We start from the raw sequence: 23,233 nt of genomic DNA on the forward strand, positions 1-23,233 counted from the left end.
CTGAAAACTGGTATTTGCACAGGTAAATTTATGAAAATTTTAGGAAATATTTATATGTATTATGTATACATACCAAGTTTTAGATTAGTAAGTAGGTTTTATTACTGACTCGTACATAAATATAGACGATAGGGATTAGGGGAGAAAGAGTGGTTTGAAGAAATGGTGTAATAGAAAATATCCATCGTAATTTCATACGGGCAATTACCATCTGAATTTTTTCCCCTAAATGTACAAAATTCCTGTATATTTGAACATTTGGGAAAATATTAATATATCAGCACCACAGGTCGAAGTTTTTAACATGTTTTGTGCTGAAATGCATTTAATTTTAGCCGCAATTGTTGGAGAAAATAACTAACTGAAATAATAATGACAACGAAAAATTTCAAACATTTTCACTCGGAAAAATATTATAGTAACTACGACATGGTGTTGTTGCCAAATGTTACTCTTGAATGTATAAAATTTTATTGCATATGTAAATAATGGTGACCGGATAATTCTGTGAGGTTTTTTCATTGAAGAGTTGTCAAGAATTTTCACTGGAATGTAAATAATATAGATTAAAATTTTTGAACACTACAACTGCATTGTATAAAAATGTCCTAACTCTTAAGACCCTTTTTAAATATTTAAACATTTTTGGATGTGCCAAAATATTAAAGGGAGAAGTGGTTTGAGATATGAAAAATGATTAAAGATTAATATGATCATGCCGTGAAAAGAAGATTATATTCAAACAAATATTTATTGAGAATAAAAGAATATAAAATTGAAAATTATGTTTTTTTTAACAGTTTGTCTGGGAACATACTTTTACCCACGGTGTTTCCCCGATTACTCTCAGTATTTCGTTGTCTAATGTTGTTGACTTTCCTGATCGATAGGAGTCAAAGAGAGATCAAATTTACCGGAGATCTAAACCTATAGAACCATCGTTGGCATTTACGAACTCTAATGCACTCGGATAAATATTAGCGTTACAATACGTTATTATCTGTTATTTGGCTCGTCAATTCTCCCCAAATTGCATAAAGAGAAGTCAAAGTCGTGCTTCTCCGGAGTAATACATTTTTAATGACTTCTTGAATTTTTCTGATACATTAAATATCGAATTGACAAAAATTTTGGCATATGAGATTAAAATAAAATTCTCAATAACTTTTTCCGGTATTAATATGTTTCAAGAATTTTTCCTCAGATGACCCAAATATGATCGAAATAAAACTGTCATTTCAATGTAAATGATGTTAAACAATACTATACATTATTTTATTGATCAAAATATCTTGCAACGAGCGCACTACATAGCTTAGTTTAATTGGATATCTGTAAGCGGTTGACTTTATTCAATTAAATTGCTTTTAGTCTATTGAAGAAGTTTAACTTGTTTGTCTACGTCGCACTATCGATGTGATGTGATTTTTTTATCGTCGATAGAAACTTTTGTTTATAAATAAAGTGTTTAGAATAAGTGCTTGCTAGAAAAAAAAGTAGGATATCTATCGTGTAATTTGGTATAGTATTTTCCCTCTCTATAAAGAGGAGCCTTGTTATTGTTTTCATTTCATGCAGAATCTGGTATTTTTTGAATGTATATATATATATATATATATATATATATATATATATATATATATATATATATATATATATATATATATATATATATATATATATATATAGTAATTGGTCAAACTGATTGCAGGATTTGTAAAATGACGCTATTCAGTAATTAGCAATTTTTACATCATTAAAAGATATTCATATAAGCTAGAATAGATAGAAGACTCGAATGTTTGGTTGATGATCAGAGTTTTGTTTTAGGATTTGATATATATCTATCGATATCCTAGTTTTATTTCTTTTGGTGTCTTTTGATACTTTTTTGTAAATCTTATCTCCGTTGCATTCGGCGTCTGCTTTATTTTGATCCACTTTCTATTTCATATAATAAACTCAAGTTTCTACTTGAGTGTTTACAGCTGATCTATTTACCACACTACTCCTTTTAAAATGTTCAGGATCTGGGATAGCTTTAGTTGCCAGAGATCTTCGTTTTTTATTTCATACGTTCCCAGGTATAATGCTCTGAAGTTATGTAGTGTCTCACAATTGGAAAGAATGTGGATAGAGGTTTATTCCTCTACGTAACAGAATCTTTGCGTTGCACTTACTGCTAGACGTATTCGTAGATTATTATTGCCTACATTGATATATTCAACAGATCTTCCTTGGTTATAGTTCTCCAGGAGTATCTTTGTATGTCTCAATCCCTGTAGATTGTTCCACTGAATGGGTTTATACCTATCTACATTCTTATTCAGAGTCTTTCCTATTGTTCTGTTGCGAATAGAATTTTGGAGGTGATTTAAGTCACTAGGAGGAGGATGACGATTTCTAATACGATTCTGGAGATCATGCAAGCCGGTCCAGAAATGTGATTTCAACTTGTATTTGGTAACAATTCCGGCGATATATAAGCGACCATTATTCTGCATCAAAATGAATGAATTAGTTCTACAGGCGTGAAAATTGATTTTACCATAAATCATAACTGATCTCTTCTCGAAAGAATGTGACTCGCCAAGAGTACATTGAGCAAATCAATCTCCTGATTGTCTTGATCTTCTAAGAGGTATATATCAAAACGAAACTCATTTGTAACTAACACAGCTTCCCATATCTCTACAGTCCAATAAAATGCTGGTCGAGAAATATAATTGCCCTTTTTAAGATGGCTTTCCAGTTGTTCTGAAGCTCCATCACGAGCGCTTGCATTTGCTAAGGTTACGTCTACATTCGAAAGAACCATTATTCTAGGCTATAATAAAAAACATTCTTTATTGGCTGAAAAGACGTTGTTAATAAGTTAAATATCTTTTTAAAGGTGAGAAAACTTACAATTTAGAAGAGAACCGTCAGATGAAGCAGTCTCAAGACAAATAAGTCACATCTGAGTTTCATCTCATGCTCTACTCATCCGACAGGATGATTTCAATAGATGTAGTCCTTTCCTATTATCAACAAAAACAAATACATTACTGATTAATAATATAAGTATCAAGGGGTGAGGGTTTCTGTTGTTTGTACATCAGTGCTTATATTTTACGACTTGGGTGTTAATTCTCTTTGCTACACTCTCGTTTTCATAATGTTGCACAATGCTCTAATAGTTTTTATCCTTTTTTTCTATCTTGCCTCGTAGGTTTTAATTGTGTTTACCTTTCTTGTTTCACATGTGATGAGGTATTTTCTTCACATATGTTAAATGGTAGTGTAGGAAATGTTTTTTTTGCGAAGTTTCACATTCACCGTTATGTATTTGTTCATACTATTTCTTTTTACAGATGATCTCACAATAACAACATTTCGCGAATAAATAATATCGGTAATTGGTATGAAAACAGCGTCTACACTGGCTTTATGTTTACATTGATATTCCTTTTAAATTAATTTTATGTTTTAAAAACGATTATAAGGCACTTTTTACCAACATTTTGAGGAGAATATTCCAAGCAAAATTCGACTAAACCTACGCAGCGAAAAACCAAACAGCTACATATTTTTTATCGCTTCCAACATTCACAATTCGAACTTGGTCGCGAGTGGACTTCCTAATAACAAACTCTAAAAATAATCATATTCCATTCGTCGGATTTCTCGTTATATACATTTTTAACGTAGAATATTCAAAAAATTATATAATCCCCTAATCTTATCAGAGATTAAGTATGTATTGAAACATTCTAACGCGCGAACCTTTTTTTTTGTATTAGTGAGATAAACATGGAAGGTATTATATTTGTTCAAGTGTTGAGTTTCTGTTGAAAAGAAGTTTTTATGGAGTCGCAGGATTATACTACTCGATCAGGGAGTCTGAAAAGATCGAGCAGTTTTAAAAAATTGCTTAAGCTGCCCAACTGGGGATCATCCAATTCAGGTAAGATGATCTCATTCAATTGCAATTTGTATTAAAATTATTCGTCTTGTTAAACTATTCAAACTATTGATGTGTTTAGTTTTTTATCATGAATATTTAACCCAATTCTGATTATCGATGTATATAAAACCACTGTTTCCGTATTCTCAATGTAGAAGATAAAAAATAATCCTTTTATTATGTCTTTAAAATTCCTCTTCTAAATATTGTTAGAAAATACAACGTTTTAAATCACGAAAACCAATAAATTCCACATTTCAAACATTAATAAAAAAAATATATGTATAAAATTTTAATGTTCTAGCGAGGAAAAGAACTAGATAAGTGTAGCAGATCAAACAAACTATGAATAAGAGTTAATCCAAAATAAATCATCCATAGGATATCTCAATTTTCATTTCCATTTTCTTCATATTTTCATTTACATAATCTTGTTGTATTAGTCTATTTCTTAGTGAAAACAGTTGTTTCGACAAAGAAACACAGTGATTATCAAACCTATAGATATGAAACGTTCTGCTCAATGCCTAAACCAATTTCATAATTTAGAATTCAGGAATTTGTAGTCGGGAATCAGAGAATTAATTTTTTATGAATCTTCTCTATGTGTATATATTGTGGTTACGTTGTTATGTACAATGCCACTCAAGGGATCTATTGTGCCCTCTTTTCTTACTGTGACACCAGAGGTACTCAGTGTCTACAATCCTTTGAGAAAGTTCAGAATATCTTTCTTTTTACCAGGAGGCGCAGTATTAACCTAACCTAACCCAATTATAACATTGGGAGACGTAATTCGTACGTTCTCTCGAAATATCTAGGGGTTACTTTTAATCCCAAACAAAAACACGTGGACACCAAAAAAATATGGCTACCTGGGCACTATGGGTATTCAGAAGAATCATGGGTTGTACACGGGGTCTTTCACCTCCAATGGATATATCTTCAATTTTCAAACCTTTTCTCATGTACAGAAATATCGTGTGGGAGAGAGTTAAGTGCAACTGGACAGACTTCCGCGATTTACATGTTCATGGGTACGGTCTCTACTAGGGCCATTGGATCTTCCATTTTTGGATACAATTCGAAGCAATCAGTATAGCATACAGAATATCCTCAACGATTTGCAAGCTGGAGCAACAGATCATGCGAAAATCTGGACGGAGACTGCAGGTAATGTCCAATCATTTTGATAGGAAGTCATCAAATGGCGCATGTGAACGTTAATAATAAAGCACACATAACTGACAGAGAACAGGGGGCGACTGACTTTAAGCCCATTAACCGGATACGGTCATCTAAGACGCCATCTCTACATTATAAATATCTCGAAGTATCTGGGATGCCACGGATGTATGGATGAGGAGGAAATCACTGCTCACATACATAATCAGTGAGTGCGTAGTACTCACACGTATAAGGTTCAAACACCTAGGCAAGCCACACAGTTTGCCTAGTGACGTCAAAAGCCAAAGAGCCTGAATAGCTTCTCAAAATATATTGACCTTTCGTAGTGAGACAAGACCGGCCTATCAAAAGGCGCAACTATCCCTGACCGCCCAAAATCCAATTTTGAATATGAGTGAGATTGAGCCCCAAAATATTTGTACCTACTCTCGTCTATTGTGTGAATTTTTTGAAACTTCAATATCTCCAACTATGGCGTGAATAAATGAGCAACAACAGCGACTATCGCTCATCCCACTGCTCTTTGGTAAAGTGGAACGTGAATCCATTGAGTAAGTTTATATTGCATTACAACATCTTAAAAGTACTTTGTGAAACTAAGAGGGATTACGAATAGTTTTTGTAATATGTTTAATAAATTATCTTATTATGTACAAACAATATAACAACGTTTATAAATTGTTTTTCTTTTGAGGATGCTTATACCAGGCATATTTTTTAAGTAAGTACCGTTTTGCGATTCCGCCGCCGCAACCCCAAGGTCGGCGTTCCGCACATGCGCCCTGGTTACCTACATCTCTTGTCTACGCACTGACACCTTTACAGTCTGATTCTTCATTGTGTACGTTGTTTACTGAGTGTTAAAGATGCCTCCGACAATCGTGAGTCCCGCCGATTGTGAATTACGGGCTGTTATACGATTTCTTAGTGCTAAAGGCGTAAAACCGATCGATATTCATTATCACCCAAAAAAGTGAAGTTTAAGCAAATAATTTCTGCCCGGAAAATCATGTGCACAGTTTTTTGGGACAGAAAAGGAGTATTGCTAGTGGAGTTTCGGCCTCGTAATGAGACAATCTATGCTGCGTCTTATTGTGAGACATTGAACAATCTGCGTCGTGCAATCCAGAACAAAAGACGTGGCAAATTGAGTAAGGGTATCGTTTTGCTGCATGACAATGCCCGTCCACATGTGGCTAATCGGACCAAAGATCAAATCTTTTCAATGGGAAACTCTAGATCATCTTCCCTACAGCCCTGATCTGGCGCCTACAGCGACTACCATTTGCACTTAAAGAAACACCTGGGCGATCAGCGTCTTCAAGACGATAACGAAGTCAAAACAGTTGTGATACAGTGGTTAACAAGTTAGGCGGCAGAATTTTATAAGGAGGGTATTCAAAAACTGGTGCCACGCTATGACAAGTGCCTCAATATTCACGGAAATTATGTAGAAAAGTAGATTAATGTACAGGCTTTCATGTAAAAATAAAATTATTGCGATATCTTTGCACTTATTTTTTTAATTCCAAAACGGTACTTGTATAAATGGATAAAACATATTATTGTTCAATCAATGTCCTACGGATACTATAAAATATTTCACTTTTTTTATGTCATCCATACGCTGGAAACAGAGAATTTTTAATGAGAAATATCCGCAATTATAATGAGAAACAATTTCTGACTGTTATTATGATAACTCAAGACAACCATAAATTGTTGCATGTCATATTTATTGGGCACGTTTTCCATGTTCCATTAAAACAGTTGCCGGAGTTTTCAAAACAACACGAACAAAACTTTGCACAATTATTATTGCTGTCAATATAAAAAAATGTAATATGAATTATTACTATTACTTTAATTATGAATACATAAAAACAAAACATCCGTAGAAAAAGTACTGTGAACGACTCCTTAGAAAACGACATATTTCTGCTTCACTTGATTATACTCGCGAGAAATATATAATTTTTCTCTCTACAATACTCTATTTTTGGGAAAAGGTCGATTCGAAAAAACGAGGGTGTGTAATGTCTTACTAGTGTTAACTATGCTAATTAACAGTTCCATTCAAGCAATAATTGAGTAGTTAGAACCAGAGCAAATATTTTCAATTGACATTTTAATCAAATTTAATAAGTCGAAATAATTTCATCAAGTTGTTGAAGTGAGCAAATTATATAGGAGTGGCATTTATAAAGACGAAAGGTTTTTGTATACATAACTTTTCTATTTGAAGATTCTGAAACCGCTGCAAATGTTCTAATTACTTCGATTCTTGTGTTTCCGTCTGTAATTCTAAACTTTTTTAATTATCTAAAAGCTTTTAAGATCGACCATCCATAATACTAAGAGCATTCAAAAACTTCATATAATTTATTTTTAATATATGCGGTTTATTTTCCATTTAAATAAGAATATTATACGAGGTGTGTTGTGTATTATTTTGGAATATTGTCCAAACGTAACCTTCACAGCATATTTTTCATTATCAGGAGTTTCATGATAAAAAATTCATTTTTCAGATCTCTTCCTTCGCATGTTATTTCAAAATCGCTTTAGTACCCTTCTCGAATAGTCAGTTGTCTGTTTGAATTAACAAATTTGTTTACTTTTCACATTTTTCTTTATTTTGAGCTCGTAGAATTCCCGATTTCACAGTTACTATCAAATAAATACATACATCGCCAAAATTTTTGGACCATCTTATGTTTTGTCACAATGAGACCTATTACTAGAATCAAATTTGGTGATGTATCCTATGCGAATTGCCTGAATTAAATTTTAACTGAACAAGAAAAAAATACAAACGAAAAATAATGCATAATAAAATGATTACTAAAATTTGGAATTTAGATGAAAGCCATCGAGAACTCAAATTAGAGATGCAATAATATTTAGTGTGCTCTTTCCAGTTCTGTAGTTGAGACTTGAAATTGTTCCATTCTTTTTGGGCCGCGAGTAAGAGTTCCTGCAGAGTCATAGGAGTCATTATTCTTGTTTGAGATTGTTTGTTCCACAAAATTCCAGAGATCCATGTTTGCCAAATTTCCCGGCCACGGAAATCTTTGAATATTATGAATCAAACAAATTCTTTCTCACCGACTACCACTAACCAAAGCAAATCTGGTTTCGTCGTTTCGTCGAAAAAAAAGGACATTTCGCTACAAACCTAAGAGCCAGTATTTATGTGCTTGTTTCCACTGTAGACGAGCGAAAATATGTCGGGGAAGTAACTTGAATCCTATTGTCTTCTAGACCGTAAATTGGTTCCAGCAAGTCACATCACTTAGAATTGGGATTGCTGTAATACTTCGATTCCGATGTACATAACCTGTTTCATACCGATCTTTTCTTGCACTAACTACCCTAGGACGCCCAATTCCACGACTCCATTCAACGTTGGTACTAATACACTATTCGGATAACTTGAGCACGTGTAATCCCTTGTCTATCCGCGATTCGATGATTCGACAGATATTCCTCATGCGAGACCACTATTCTTGCTGTATTAACCACTGAAATTCTATTGCAAAGAAATACTCAACAATCACTGCATTGTATATTCATATACTCCTGGTATGTAATTATAAAAAATTGATGATCACAGTATGTTTATTTACAATCCACAGAAGTGGAGTTAACCATTTATAATGAATAATTCTATACGTTGCTGTATTATTACAAGAAGTTACCGGATCGAATCAAAATGTTTGTTTTTATAAGTGTGAATGATGAAAATTCTGTTTATTATTCTAATATAAATAGAAAACCTGATTAACAACTGTTTGACTAAACTGTTACAACACTTTTCTCAAAGTAAGGGATAATACTTGAAATTAAATTATAGTATAATTAAGGAAAAAGTTTAGATATTAGGGAAAAATAGTTATAGGTGTTTTTCAATAACATCACATTTAGGACTAGTAGGCCAACTACGTAAGTCTTATAAAATCGAGATGCAACCGTCAAGATATTAAAAAACATGATTTAAACTTAGTTAAACTAAAAGCTGTAAATTGAATAATAGTTTAAAAAAACTGAAAAACCCCCTTTTAGCCAATAATCAAACTAAAAAGAATAGAATTAATTTTACAATTAGAAAAACAACATTTTTAAACTAACTTTGTGCTTCGGAATGAAGCTAGCTATAATGAGAAAAGTTAGGTTCCGAAAAGTAAAAGAGAAAATAGAAAAGTTAAAACGAGTGACAGCGAGCCCTAAATTTCGATATCTCCATTTTGAATGAATTAGGTGAATGTGCAAATGCAGGTAACGGAAAAATAATTCGGGCGACTGAGAATGGGAATCGAACCCAAATCCATTGGTTACCCGCTAGGAGCTTCACCATTTAGCTCCTAGAGAAACGTACTGTATTTATACTTCAATCTTATACACAAGAGACCCACCGAGAATCACTACCGTCTATTTTATCGTAAATAGTCATTTTGAGATTATTAATAAAATGGAAAATGGGGAAAGAAAGTAATTATCAAAAGGAAATCCTACCGAGTGAATAACTTTCAGTAATTGCAGCCCCCAGATTGTCAACAAACTCATATCTATTAGTTATATAATACAAATTTAGTTTAAAAATGTCATAGAAAACACCCCACGCTTTATAATAATGACAATACTTTTCTTATCAGTAATTTTATTTCTTTTCCAAGAATTATTTTTCCTTTTTTAGTTTGATTATTGCTAAAAGTTTTTTAAACTGATATATTTTACGAAAACCAATAATCCCCATTTTCCTAGAGGAGTTTGACAGAAAAATATCCTTTGAGAGGTTTTAGTTTTTAATGTAATTTGCCAAAATTTTACATAAATCTGACGAACATATTAGTTCTTATTTCATATGAAAAATTATTCTTGTTGTAAATATTATTTTTTACGTGGAAAAACTAAGAAGCCGGAGTAATACTACTTAAATGCTATCCTAAAGGTGTTGTTGTTTGGGAATTGTACGAATTTTAAAAAGGAATACATTCAAAAATAGCGCCTCGTTAAGACCAAAGTGAATCCAGTTAAATGAATTTCATCACTTACATAAACATTTCCAGTGTCTTACGTTCCCTATGGCAGAAGAGTAACCACACAGTACTATAAGGACCTTATGCAATAGGTACGACCTTGTAAACAGTGTAATAATCCTGCACAACAATGCATTACCACATTAAGCATAATGTGTAGGGCAGCTATTTTAACTTTGAGGATGAAAAAAATAGAAGTACCCACCACATTATCCTAAAATTTCCTTCTCTTACATTGACCTCATTAACCTGATTAAGGCGGCTGTTTATGTGTACTGATTCACACATGGTGCGTCAAATTCTGAAGCTGATGGTATTCAGTACTTCCCACATCGTTGGCAACGTGTGGTGACAGTATTAGGGCACCACTTTGGGGGTCTTTAGGCCCAGGATTGTCAATTTTTATGTGTACTGCGTTGTCATTCTTTCGCATCGTGAAGGTGTAATTCAAAATTTAAGTCATTTTACCGTGTAATTTGGCCATTACTTGCATCGACATTCTGTAGTATCCTTAATTATTCTGTTCTGAATAACGAGAGTTTTCTAAGGCAATTGGTTAGAACAGTAGGGCACAAAACACAAAAAAAGAGAAATAGACGGTAGTTGATAGATACAACAAAAATTTAAATAGAATCTCAAAAAATGTGAGAGCTGGGGCAAAAATCATGGCAAGTATTTCGTTTCTTGTAAATACAGATAATTTCTTAAAAATGATGTAACATCCGATTTCAACTGATAGACGACATATATAAAAAAGAGAATTCGCGGAAGGCATTGTTTGTATTGAATAAATATGTCTCATTGACCAATTCTTGGAATTTTTTTGTTAATAATAGATAATTTATTTTTCACTAACTACTAGGATAACAGTTTTTCATTTGATTATTAGGTATATTAGGAAACTGAAACAATTTCATACAAATATATTTTTCAAACCCATTTTCCCTCCATATAATTTATATTTATTATTCCTCGTATTGTTTTATTGCTCATTAAAGACGCAATGACCACTTCATCTAATTATTAACAAGCTCTAATAGTGGATGTTGGTTGGGCGTCTAATATAATATTTTATTCGAAATCAAACTGAATCTGACAGAGTCGGCGTCTCGATGCCTGATGTACATCGCGTGCTTCGAACGGAAATAGCTTAATTGGTATAAGTCAAATTGTTATGTTTCATTTTTGTCGATACCGAAGATGTTAATTGCTATATTTCGTATTAACTGTTTATATTGTATCGTTACGAAACATAGACGTTCCAAAATTATTTATTCGAGGATAAATAATTCGATAATATAAATAATTTTGACCAGTTCACAATCAAATAATACCACACAGAAATAAATTTTTAGACATTATTTTCTTTCAACGAGTTAGTTAAGTAAATCAAATTCATCTATCACATTAATAGAAAATGTATTTATGATTCAATTTTATTTAACGGAATCCCCTATCTAAACTCAAATATCAGGTAATATGTGTGCAATTACATACAAGTTCACTGCTCATTCTATATGTACATTATCAGTCTGCTTCGTTATTGGCACCTCGCACAGATCAGTACCTTCAACTTTTTGCGCTTGGACGAAAAAAATCCGAAAAGTTTTGATTGTTGTTTACTAGAAATAAATTTAAGTTCAATAATGAGCCGATAATATTTGAATTGATGGCAAAAACTGACAGAATTTTTGACAGTATGATATTAAAAACTTCATTGTATGCTATTATTGTTTATTTTGAAATATTTTTTTTCCGTAGTCAAATGAAAATCGATTTTATTTAGCGAAAAAGAAAGTTATCTAGGTAAAATTAATCTTAAAACATCTATGAATTAAGTATCAAATGTAATAAGCTTAATATCAAATCTCGAAAGTACGTATTTGTGCAAAAATAATCATTTTTACGTATAGTGCTTATTTCAATCAATCATTGTTGATAAACTAAACTTTTTCTATCAAAATAGAATATTAGGATAAAGATACATCCATTTTAGGTGAGTTGTTTAATAATGAGGAGGACCTCAAAATTCAATTTTAAATTGTATTGTCGAGATTGCGAATTCATTCACAAAGAAACGGATTATTTTCTATGTTGAATATAATAAAAATATTCATCCACAGTTACTATATTTTAAAATCATAATTCATTTTACTCGTCTTTGTCTTTAGACAATAAAAATTATGAATTTATTTTTGTAACGTTTTTATTAAATACATGTAAATATATGATGTCCTAATTATTCAAAATAACGTAACAATAAGATTTTGGAATTTACTTCAAAAACAATATCCACTTCTACAAGATAGCTTTGACGAAAGAGTGAATAATCAATGAAAACAATGGTATGAGAAAACAATATTTTTTCATACCTTGGTCAAAAGTACGTACTTTCGTCCCTGTATGTACTTTCCTTTCCCTTGTAATGTAATATAATATTAATTTCTCAACATTATTAACGTGTTTAAACAAGTGAGTTTCCAATTTTTTCAAACCGTCCATCTCTGTCACCACCTTTTCATTTTCTGAATTCACTTGCCGTCAAGATATTGTATTAAGTTTGGAATGAGAAAATAAATCGTAATGCCAAGATGCCAATGCCATAATGTCAAGAACAAATCGTTTTTACTGTTAGTAGTCAGTAAATATTAACAAAAATCTTAATTCATAAAACGAAGTTTCCATTAAAAATGAAACAAGAAAAATATCAAAAATTTCATTTATTTTGTCGTAATGATTTCTTGACAACGTTCATAATAATTGATTCATGAAATGAAAAATTTTGTCAAATGACAAATTTATGTTTCAATTTAATTAATTTATTACTTATAATTACTGAAAGGAATTAAATGTCAAAAACTTGAGCTCGCTACATGCTTATTATGAGGAGATATCGCTGCTACAGACGGACGGACAAAACGCTAGTAATAGTGCATTCTTCATCCTACAGGCCAGTTATCGTTTTCTTTTATGTTAAATAATCAATAGAAACTTCACCTTTGGAATCCCATAACGCTGTGGCCATGACCTGATTAGCTGAAAAAACGGTCTTTGTTATCTTGGTAGCACGTTCCTCGTAAGAACTCCATTGATTTTACTTGAGACATAGCTACTTGGATTACGTTTGAAGATCCAAACAAATTTTTAATACAGGCGAGCTTTTTATTAGATTCGAGCAAACAATTCACCCACCTTGCAGATAACTTTTTTATAAGAAACCCTTCATGCAAAATCATCTATTGTTTGTCGGTTGGAATATTAACTCTATTACCTATCTCAAGTACTTTTATTTTAAAGGTCAACAATTTTAACTAACTGAATTGATAGTTTTCACGTGAACAACGAATTATTCGTTCTCTTCTTCGGGAAATTACTTTAGATTGAAGTTTATTTATCGCCTTTATAGCTTCCCTAGCTTGAACAAACCCTTGCTGTGGGGTTATAAAAACGCTTCCAATGCTTTTCTACTTAGTCACACCTCTCATTCGTCCATTCTTAACCAAAGCAATACAATAAAATAAACACGAAAACAGTTTGGGGCAATGTGCGCAAAAAAATCAACAGTCAGCAATACAATTAAACCGGTGACATTACATTGGCGGGTTATAAAGTCACTCTCTTACTGCCGTTCATGAAATTCTCCATCTTTCCAATTATACGGCTTATCTATAGCAATGGCGAATTCTATACTCGAAAGCAGCAGTTTCCAAAAGGGTTTTCCGTTTGAAATATTCGTAATTGAGTTAAGTTTCATTATACTATATGATTATAAATGAATATCAGAAAAGAGAAAGCGTTTCGCGTTCTACTATTTACAAAGACCGAATCTGTAATTAGTGGGTAACGTGAGGGGGACCAAGAGTTAGTGAAGAGAGTTAAATGAGTGAGATATTCGTTTACTCCTAACCGGAAAAAAGCTCTAAAAACTAGTCGTGAATTAATGATTTTCGTGTCGACTGTTCGAATGGTTTTAAGGAAACGCTTACGACTAAGTCCTTACTGTTTACAGTTGTTACAGTCTCTAAAGCCTATAGACTGCGCATTAAGTGCCGTGCCAACTTCGCTATTGAAATGTTGTTGCATGACATAGAGATTTTATCAGTCATGTTGCCTTCGGTGATAAATCGAACTCTCACGTTAGTAATGTGAGGATCTGGGACTCAGAAAATCCTCATGAGATGTGCAACGAGACTAAAATTTAAGGTTGCGTAAATTTGTTTGTTAAAACAACTATAAATCGAAAGGTATCGAAAGGTGCTTATGACGAAACTTCCTTTGTAATACCTCCACATTCACCAGATCTGACGCCATTTGATTACTTCTTTAGAGGCTTCTTTAAGGATCCTTTGTATGTGCCACAGATTACTAGCTGTCATTTCGAAATTAAGAAACAGGATTGAAGCATCTGTATTGGAGACTTTGGGAATGGGAATAACTCAGGTATAGACTTCATGTGTGCCGTGAGACAAATGGTGTTCACGTTAAACACTCAAAAGCGTCTAGATGAAACTATTTGGGTTGAGTTGCTCTTTCAGTTGCGATATATTTTATATCAGTATGATTGATGTACTAAATATTAGCTAGCGACAAAAACCTCGATATTCATTTATAAAAAGTCTGTAATGTGAGTGGTTTTTCATACCACAAAAATTAATATACGAGTCCAACGAAGTGATAGCTATCTAGCGTGCGTCGAAAAAATATAATAGTTTTTTTCTACTAGTACTAGCTTCTGCATTCTATTTTATTTCCTGAGTTGTGTAAAAAAATTACATTCTGTCGTTTATTAATCGTATAGAAAATCGTGATGTATCATTTTGAAGAAAATTCACTGCGCTACAAAAAACTTTCTCATGTTTTTTTCCGTTAACCTCACCAATTACAAGAAAGTGAAGGTTAAATTTTGATAATTTCGAGACAAATTTCATTTTTGATACACATTATTTAACGTACTCAAACTATTCTCATTTACTAAAACTATTAACTTGAAATTTCGCTTTTGATGAAAATAAATGATGACATTTAATAACATCACGAGAATTAATTAATTTGTGTATGAAACTGATTGTCATAGTTGGCAATTTTTTGTCATTGTATTTTTAATTAAAAAAATTTGATTTTACACAATTAAAAATGATTTTTTGTAAAATGAATCATTTATATTTTCCCAATGAAGTTTCAAATGTAAAATAATTTCGATAGCTCAATGGTTCTTGAATGTGGCTCACAATCCTATCTCATAAGGGACGTGAATAAGCAGGCCAATTTTTCTTCAAAAATTCACTCTAATACTTTTTTTGAGTCTTATATAAATAATAAATAATGAAAATGCGATAAAAATATAGAAATTTTGTTGTTAATCTTGGTACAATTAGAATTATTTAAATGATGTTGATGAGAAGGCTGAACAAGGAAACTGTCAACATATAGGTAGAGAAATATGAAGATAAGTTGATCATATAGGAACTATTATTTTTTTATAATTAGCTGATAAATCCGCTGTCGAATAAAGTTGCCTTGGATACTTACGAACAATGTGATAATTTTAAAATTATAAAAATATAGTTGTGATGTGTGAGACAATAGTTAAAGATTGAATGAATAACTTGATCACATAATACTTTGGTATCAATGAGAATGAGCTTAAATTTAACTCACTTAGCTAATTATACTGACTAAATGACCAACTTTCCTTTCTATTTTTCTACCTTTATGTTTACAAAGTACTTTTTTAACTTTGTTGTCGTCATTATCTATTATTTAAATCTTTCTCTTAGACCAATCATAACAAGATATATACCAAATATTGTATTCGATTTTTTTAATGCATTTTAAAGTTTTTTAGAAAAGTTTTTCTCACTTAATTTTTTACTAGAGAATTTTATAACTCTTGAACAAATAAGTATAAAATAGACAGTTCTACAAAGCTTTCCTCGATTTAGATAATCAAGACATCTCTATGATTTCAATATTATAATTTTATCATTCACTTGTCGAATTCATTGTAATTCAATTATTTGTGAGTCCCATGAGGTACTTTTATTATTTTTATAAATGTTGTTGGCCTCATATAATTCATTAATTACAAAGCAATTCAATCGTTTAATTTCAATATCAATTCAATTTAAGGAACAAATTTCCAAAACTCCAAAACTCCTTATACGATATAACCAATAATATGAAAAAGTTCGAGAAGGATAAAGCTTGATATAAAATCAACATATATAACATTTCTAGGAAAATCTTCTTTAAAACAGAAAACAAAATACATACACAACATACAACAAAATATATACCACTTTGATTCGAATCTAAGAATAAACTATATAAAATTGTTTCGATTAATATGTTCGTCTTTTAAAAAGTTTAGGACCGCTGTATTCAAATATCGATCCGAATGTCGGATGTCGCTGTATCCTTTTCATTTTCACCTTGACGCTCTTCCTTCATTCCATTGTCAATGCCAGACTGCGATCCTTCGGCATAGTTGCCACATTTGAGGGAAGGGAATACACCGGTTTTCTTTTTCTCGAGATTGTTTTATCCCGACCTTACGTAATATTGTTTTTCAACATAATAGGTATGAAATGATCAACATTTATTATGTATTTGGTCTTTATTTATACTTTTTCTTATAAATACGGGTGCTCGTCTACTACCAGGCTCCACATAAGTGAGAACGAAACCTGTATAAATAGAAAAAACCTATTCCCCAATACGATCTTTTAAATGATTATAAATTACTGAAACCAGTATAAAAATCAATTCTAGACTATGTCTTACGAATAACTTATCTAGAAAAACCTGGATTCTTTACAGCTCTCAACGGTGCCTAGGGTTGATGGTAATGTAGGGATTTTTTATCCCATTTTTACAAAATTGTGAAAAATTTAGAAAATTTGCTTTAAATTATTCTTTGAATAGAATAATAAAGAAAAGCGTGACATAATAAACCTGTGAATAGCAATTTTGTTAAGTCGAACTTACCAGCAAATTAAATTCTCTTCAGTTTTGACACCGGCCATAAACAGAAGTAATTAGTTCATCACAATAGTTAATTTAAAAAATAGAAAAATATTTAACAGAAAAGAAACAGCATTGCTATGTTAGTTATAAGAAAGAATAGACCGCAATATATTCTTAGAAGTTCTTATATCCGTCAAGATTGATATTGGCACTCTTAATCCAATCACCTAGCAGTTTTTCAATTTTCTGTTGATTTGAATAAATGTAGAAGGTATCTGTGTTACAACAACCCTTATTTACAGGGGACTACATTTATCTTCATCATTTATTCCCCATGAATAAAAAAAGGAACTTAAGATTGCAATTATATTCTGGGCTTCATATGATAGTTATCATCCTGATGGTTTGGAGACCGACTAAACCATTAACGTAGATGATTGTGTCAGTCTCACGCATGATAATGTCAGACTGCATACTGCTAAATTGTGTTGCTAATGTTTACGAGACAAATAAAACTCCATCAACTGAATATTTTCTGTTTCCAAGATTAAAGAATCGTTTAATCGCTACACGATTTTCTGCAGACAGTAGATGTATTGATATCTAGTTAGCCTAGACCAGTTCCATGCATAAACAAAATATTGCGTTACCATAACATTATTAGAAGTGTCAGTATAAAGTTTGACGTCAAAAAAGTTAACCAGAGTTAAGCAATGGATTAAAAGAGGAAAGATGTCCACCGAAATTGTGAAAATCGAATAATTGGAGTATCGAGCCATCATCAAGTATCTGTATTTAAAAGGGTTAAGAGGTAAGCAGATTTACAAAAATATACTTAATACTCTTGGTGATCAATGTCCTTCGTATGCGACCGTGAAAAATTTGGACTGCAAGCTTCACAAGAGATAAATTTTCCATTAAAGATGATGACCGATCGGGAACGCCAGTTTCTGAGTCAGTTCCCGAAAATATCGATGCAGTTCATGACATGTTTTTATCAGACTGTCGAATTGGGCTAAAACGGATATCTGAAGCACTGAATATTTCATACGAACGCGTTCATCATATAGTTCACGTCAATTTGGACGTGAGAAAAATTGCTGCAAAATTGATCTCCAAATGTTTGAATGTTGACCAAAAGCGTGCAAGGGTAGAATCATCGCGTTCGATCCGTGCTCGATTTGAAAACGATGTTAGTATGGATGAGACTTGGGTACATATCTACGATCCAGAAACAAAGCAACAATCGATGTAATGGCGACACTCAGGTTCTCCCGGACCAAAGAAGTTTCGTGTCCAAAAATCTGCTGGAAAAGTTCTTGCTTCAGTTTTTTGGGATTGCCATGGAGTAATCAAGATTGATTTTTTGGATCAAGGTAGAACAATAGCTGGAGATTACTATTCGACATTAATGACCACTCTACGGGAAAAAAATTAAGGAGAAAAGACGCGGAAAGCTATCCAAAGGTGTTTTGTTTTTGTAGGACAACGCCCCTTCACACAAATCTCATAATTCCATGCAAAAAATTCGTGATTTAGGGATTTAGGAATTACTAGAACACCCCCCTTATTCACCAGATTTGGTTCCGTCCTACTATCATCTCTTTCCTCAACGGAAAAAAGTTTAAAAGGTCGTAAATTTTCTTCCAACGAGGAGGTAATAAAAGCTGTGAAGTTCTGGTTTGCAGAACAAGTAAAAAACATTATCTTGAAAGGTTTAGAGACGTTGCAGGTTCGCTGTAATAAATGTATCCAATTACGAGGAGAATATGTTGAGTAATAAAATATTTTGACATAGAAATTTTGTTTGGTTCTATAGTAGGCTAAGAATTTTTCAATATATCCTCGTAGACTTGACACGGATACTTATAATAAATATTTCTTTATTCGACCTAAATTTTTTATAACCCTTCGTATTATACAAAGCCAATTTGATAAATATGTCTCATCTTTCTCTTCTATATACATCAAGAGTTTACGAAATCCTTTGGATACATTTATATGAAGATATTTCATATTATCCCATTGTAAGTTGTTATTTCCACACTGCTTTAATTTATCATAGCTAGTACTTTTAGAAAATGGGATTGGCTCCCTTTATTTGTTACATTTTTCTATTTCCAAGGTTACCTTTACATTTTTTACGTAATCTGTTTTCAAATTATCAATCATTTTGTTGAAAAAGTATTTACTTTTTCGCAATATGTAAATAGGAAATTCCTAGTATTATATATAAGGAGTCTTCAGTATGCGGGTCTTCTACGAAATGGTCTCCGATTATGTAAAAGCAAATAATTATGATTGTACTACACTGCATTGCACCACAGAGGATATAAAAATGATTGATTAATTTTTGTTGAACATCGGCCCCGTCCGACAAATTTTGTTCACAAATCACAGTTTTTTTTATTTATAAATTTTCTTTCTATGTTAGGCTTAGAACTCATGGACCCCACTACGTATAACTAAAATCCGAATCAATGCAAAACATTGTGATATGATTTGTGCAGTCCGTCTTTACCCCATGTTTTTTGTAGCGTGCATCTAATTCTGTCTCGTTTCCTCTTCATTTCCTTACTCTGTCAGACTGTTCGATACCATACCAAAATAAACGTTCCGGCCACGTTTCACCTTTTTTGATTCTAAATTAAATTGTGGAATTTAGAAGTTCACAGGAATAGTCTAATCCTTCAAAGAAGGGAGGAACAGTTGGCGCTTATAATGGATCCTATTATAGTTATAACAAGAGAGCTATCCGTAAACATACAAAGTGGCGTGAAATGATTTTATTAACATTTTTAGATTAACAAAATTTCCATGTGCTCAACGTTTATTTTTATTCTGACTGGTAACCGATATTAAGGATACCGATCGCAGTAAATAAATTAGGAATGCAAGATACAACTTATTTAATCTAATTTTCTTATATTCATCTAAAAACTAAACTACGTGGTTTGATAAAAAAATTCTCTACATGAATTTTGACATACTCTATTTTTATGTAAGAAATATTAATGAAACCTACTTACTAATCCAAAACTTGGTGGGGTCATTTTAAATATTACATAATAATTTAAATATTTTCTAGAATTTTCATTCATTTTCGTACCTGAGCTAATACAAGTTTTCAGGTTTTTATTGGTCTCTTATAACTATAATCTATACAGAACACTAGAAAAAGGTTGGACTGCTCAAAATCCCTGTGTATTAAAGATCATATTGCCGTATCATAAGCTCTACAAGTATCCATTAGCCAATAAAAGTAAGAAATTTTGATCCCAAGAATCTCTTCCCGACAAATTTCACGGGAAATGCGTTTTTCCACATAGTAAGGAGATCCTGGTTGTGTATTCTTAACAGTTTAGTTAAGTTGAAATTTGCAAGGTGTAGTGTGCAATCTACTGTAAGCTTTAACAGTTGATGGAAAAACGTTAATATTTAATTGTTTAAAATCATTTACAGACGAACATTTATGTAAAACTGTTGATAACACAGAGTAATTAGGAGGTAGTACGCTTGGTGTTGGGAAATCTACGATTTGCAGAGTTATGAGAAAATAGAAATGTGGCGAATTTCCAACAGCACGTAAAGCGTAAAGGCTCGAAGAAAAGTACATGCGAAAAGAGCTTCCGACAGAAGACAAAGTTCTTGTCACTGTTCGAGAAAGGAGGATTACCCTGAACTGAGTCGAAAAACACTATGGAAACTTAAAAAAAGGGTTTTCACTGGAAAAAGCATTCCAGAAAGTCTATTTTAATAGAACGAAATGATATTGCAGTATGGAGAAGAAATATTTTTTATTTAGATGAACCATGGAACAATGAGAACATACACCAAATTTGTGTAGTAGTGATGGTAGATCAAACAAAATTGTCGCCAAGTGTTTCGAACCGGTTCTGCAATCTGCAATTGATATTGAAAGAACTATACACATCTGCAGTTCAAACGGTTTTGTAAGAGGTGGTTTATTGACTTTCGAATTTCGGTGACTACAATGAGGACACGATTGCTAATTTTTTTAAATAATGGTTCAAACAACTGATAAATTTTCCTCAAAATAGTATAATAGTAATGGATAATGCAAATTATCACTCGAGACTGTTACCCACATCCCCAAGTGGTTAGAAAAAGATTTACAAAATTGACTAAAAACTCGAAGGATATCAAGGTCAATCCTGTGGAAAAATAACTGTATTCTTCATGTTCCCTTTAAAAAGAGAAATTATACATATGAAATTGATTAAATTGCAGAAAATGCTGTATCTATATCTTGGAGTTGGCGACCCTTTAAACTCTCTTGAAAAGAGCAAAAGGGCCACTATAAAAAACTGCTACAATTTATTTTTAGAAGTATATATTGCCAACAATGGTTACGTCAAGAGAAACAAGTTAAAATTCCAAAGCTGTATAATAAAACAGACTTGATATGCAATAATAGGTTTCACGATCGAAGGCTAGGAAAATGGAGTAAAGTCTGATATGTCAAGTATATCCAGGATATATTAAAAGTAAAAACCAATCTAAATCCAACTAAACCTTAACTTTAAACTAAAACAACATAAAGGAAGCAAACAAATCGGAAGAGAAATAATCGAATTGGTAGACTACAATTATTGTTAACGTATATTTTCTAAATACGGCCTTGGAAAAAAAGTGGTGCTGCACAACATTTTTTCCTTCCATTCTCTTTTTTGTGAATGGAATATAGAAAGTTATATGTTAATTGAGGTTTGCGAGGAATTTTCAATTGAAATCATCTGTGATATGAGAAAAACCTATTGGACCACCCCTGGATTGCTCACTTAGGTAATGATATAGTTATTGAATACTTTAAAAATGTTCTAAAACATGAGAGAATATTCAAGAAAATTGAATGGACTGTACAAGGATAAGGGAAGTAAAGTCTAAATTTAATGTAAAGTTATATGAATATTGATTTCTATGTAATATTGACCCTGATATTTGGGACTCATCGCGAATTTTCAGCAGTGGTAATTTTTCATAAACTAATGTAGTTTCATCCAAATTATTGTTCAATATAACGCCAAATTCTTCAATTGTAGTGATATTTTCGGTGGCTGGAACCTGAACCGAATCTCGGGAGTTGTTCATCTTTAAAATTAATAGAAAAAGTCCAAATACGTATATGAAAAATCGATCCCAACTCTTGGCTTTACCATTTGCAAATACCATCACGAGGTCAATAGAACGCCCACCCTATTAGAATCACATTAAAATGTGACTCATAATAAAAACAGAGAAATGTTTTTAATTCTCCTAGTTACCTAGTTTATTTAAGCTCAAACTTACGTCTATTAGGATGCACTAAAAATAAACGGTTTTAATAACAATTCAATTCAAGTCTACCTTTACAAAAATACGGCTAACATTTAAAATTTAGTATGTTTTGGAATATTTGAATTAAACATGACGGAAAAGTTGAGGAGTATTTTTATTATTCTGCTTTTAAATCCATTTAATCCTGCTAGTATTATAAATGTGAAAGTTTGGGTTTTTGTATATTTGTTACTCAATAATTAACAAATTTGAAATTTGATCCCTGGATTAACACATTTTTTATTCCGTAAAAATATGGGGTTTTCGTTGGAATTTCAAAAAATTATCTACAGGAAGTATTATTCATTTCATATTTGGTGTAGATAGATGTGTGCTTCATATGGAGGGTAGAGGTATTCATCTATGTTTGGATTTGGGGTCTCGATTACACTGCGACCCAAAGGATCTATTGTGTCCCTATTTCTTTCTGCGATACTGGAGAACCTAATGTTTACAGCTGATCCATCAATCCCGCTCCTTGCAAAAAGTCTAAAATGTGGGATGGCCTGGAGTTCCTTAGTATTTCACACTTCGAGAGAATGTGGTTCGAGGCTTCGTCCTCTGTGCTACAAAATCTCCACGCCGCATTATCTGCTAGGTCTAGCGTTTTCAGGTGTTTGTTGAGGCGGCAGTGCCCCGATAGAACTCAGGGTAGAGGTAAGAAGGAATATCTCATATGGGACAAAAATTTAAAAAATGGCCAGTTGAACGATGACAGTTCAAAAATCTTTTAGAATCATTCTTTTATAGGCGAAGG

At 32.3% G+C, this 23,233-nt stretch overlaps 1 protein-coding gene and 1 long non-coding RNA gene across 6 annotated transcripts in view; both read left to right on the forward strand.

Annotated features, from left to right (window-relative positions):
• LOC130890798 (rho guanine nucleotide exchange factor 12) overlaps positions 1-23,233 on the forward strand; it is a 234,869-nt gene that overhangs the window by 96,144 nt on the left and 115,492 nt on the right. The window lies entirely within an intron of this gene.
• Positions 1,380-17,248, forward strand: LOC130890801 (uncharacterized). Its single transcript, XR_009058790.1, has 2 exons — positions 1,380-1,496; positions 3,354-17,248. It is a non-coding gene; the product is annotated as an uncharacterized LOC130890801 (long non-coding RNA).

This window comes from Diorhabda carinulata, chromosome 2 (assembly GCF_026250575.1).
Source record: "Diorhabda carinulata isolate Delta chromosome 2, icDioCari1.1, whole genome shotgun sequence".
NCBI lineage: Eukaryota > Metazoa > Arthropoda > Insecta > Coleoptera > Chrysomelidae > Diorhabda > Diorhabda carinulata.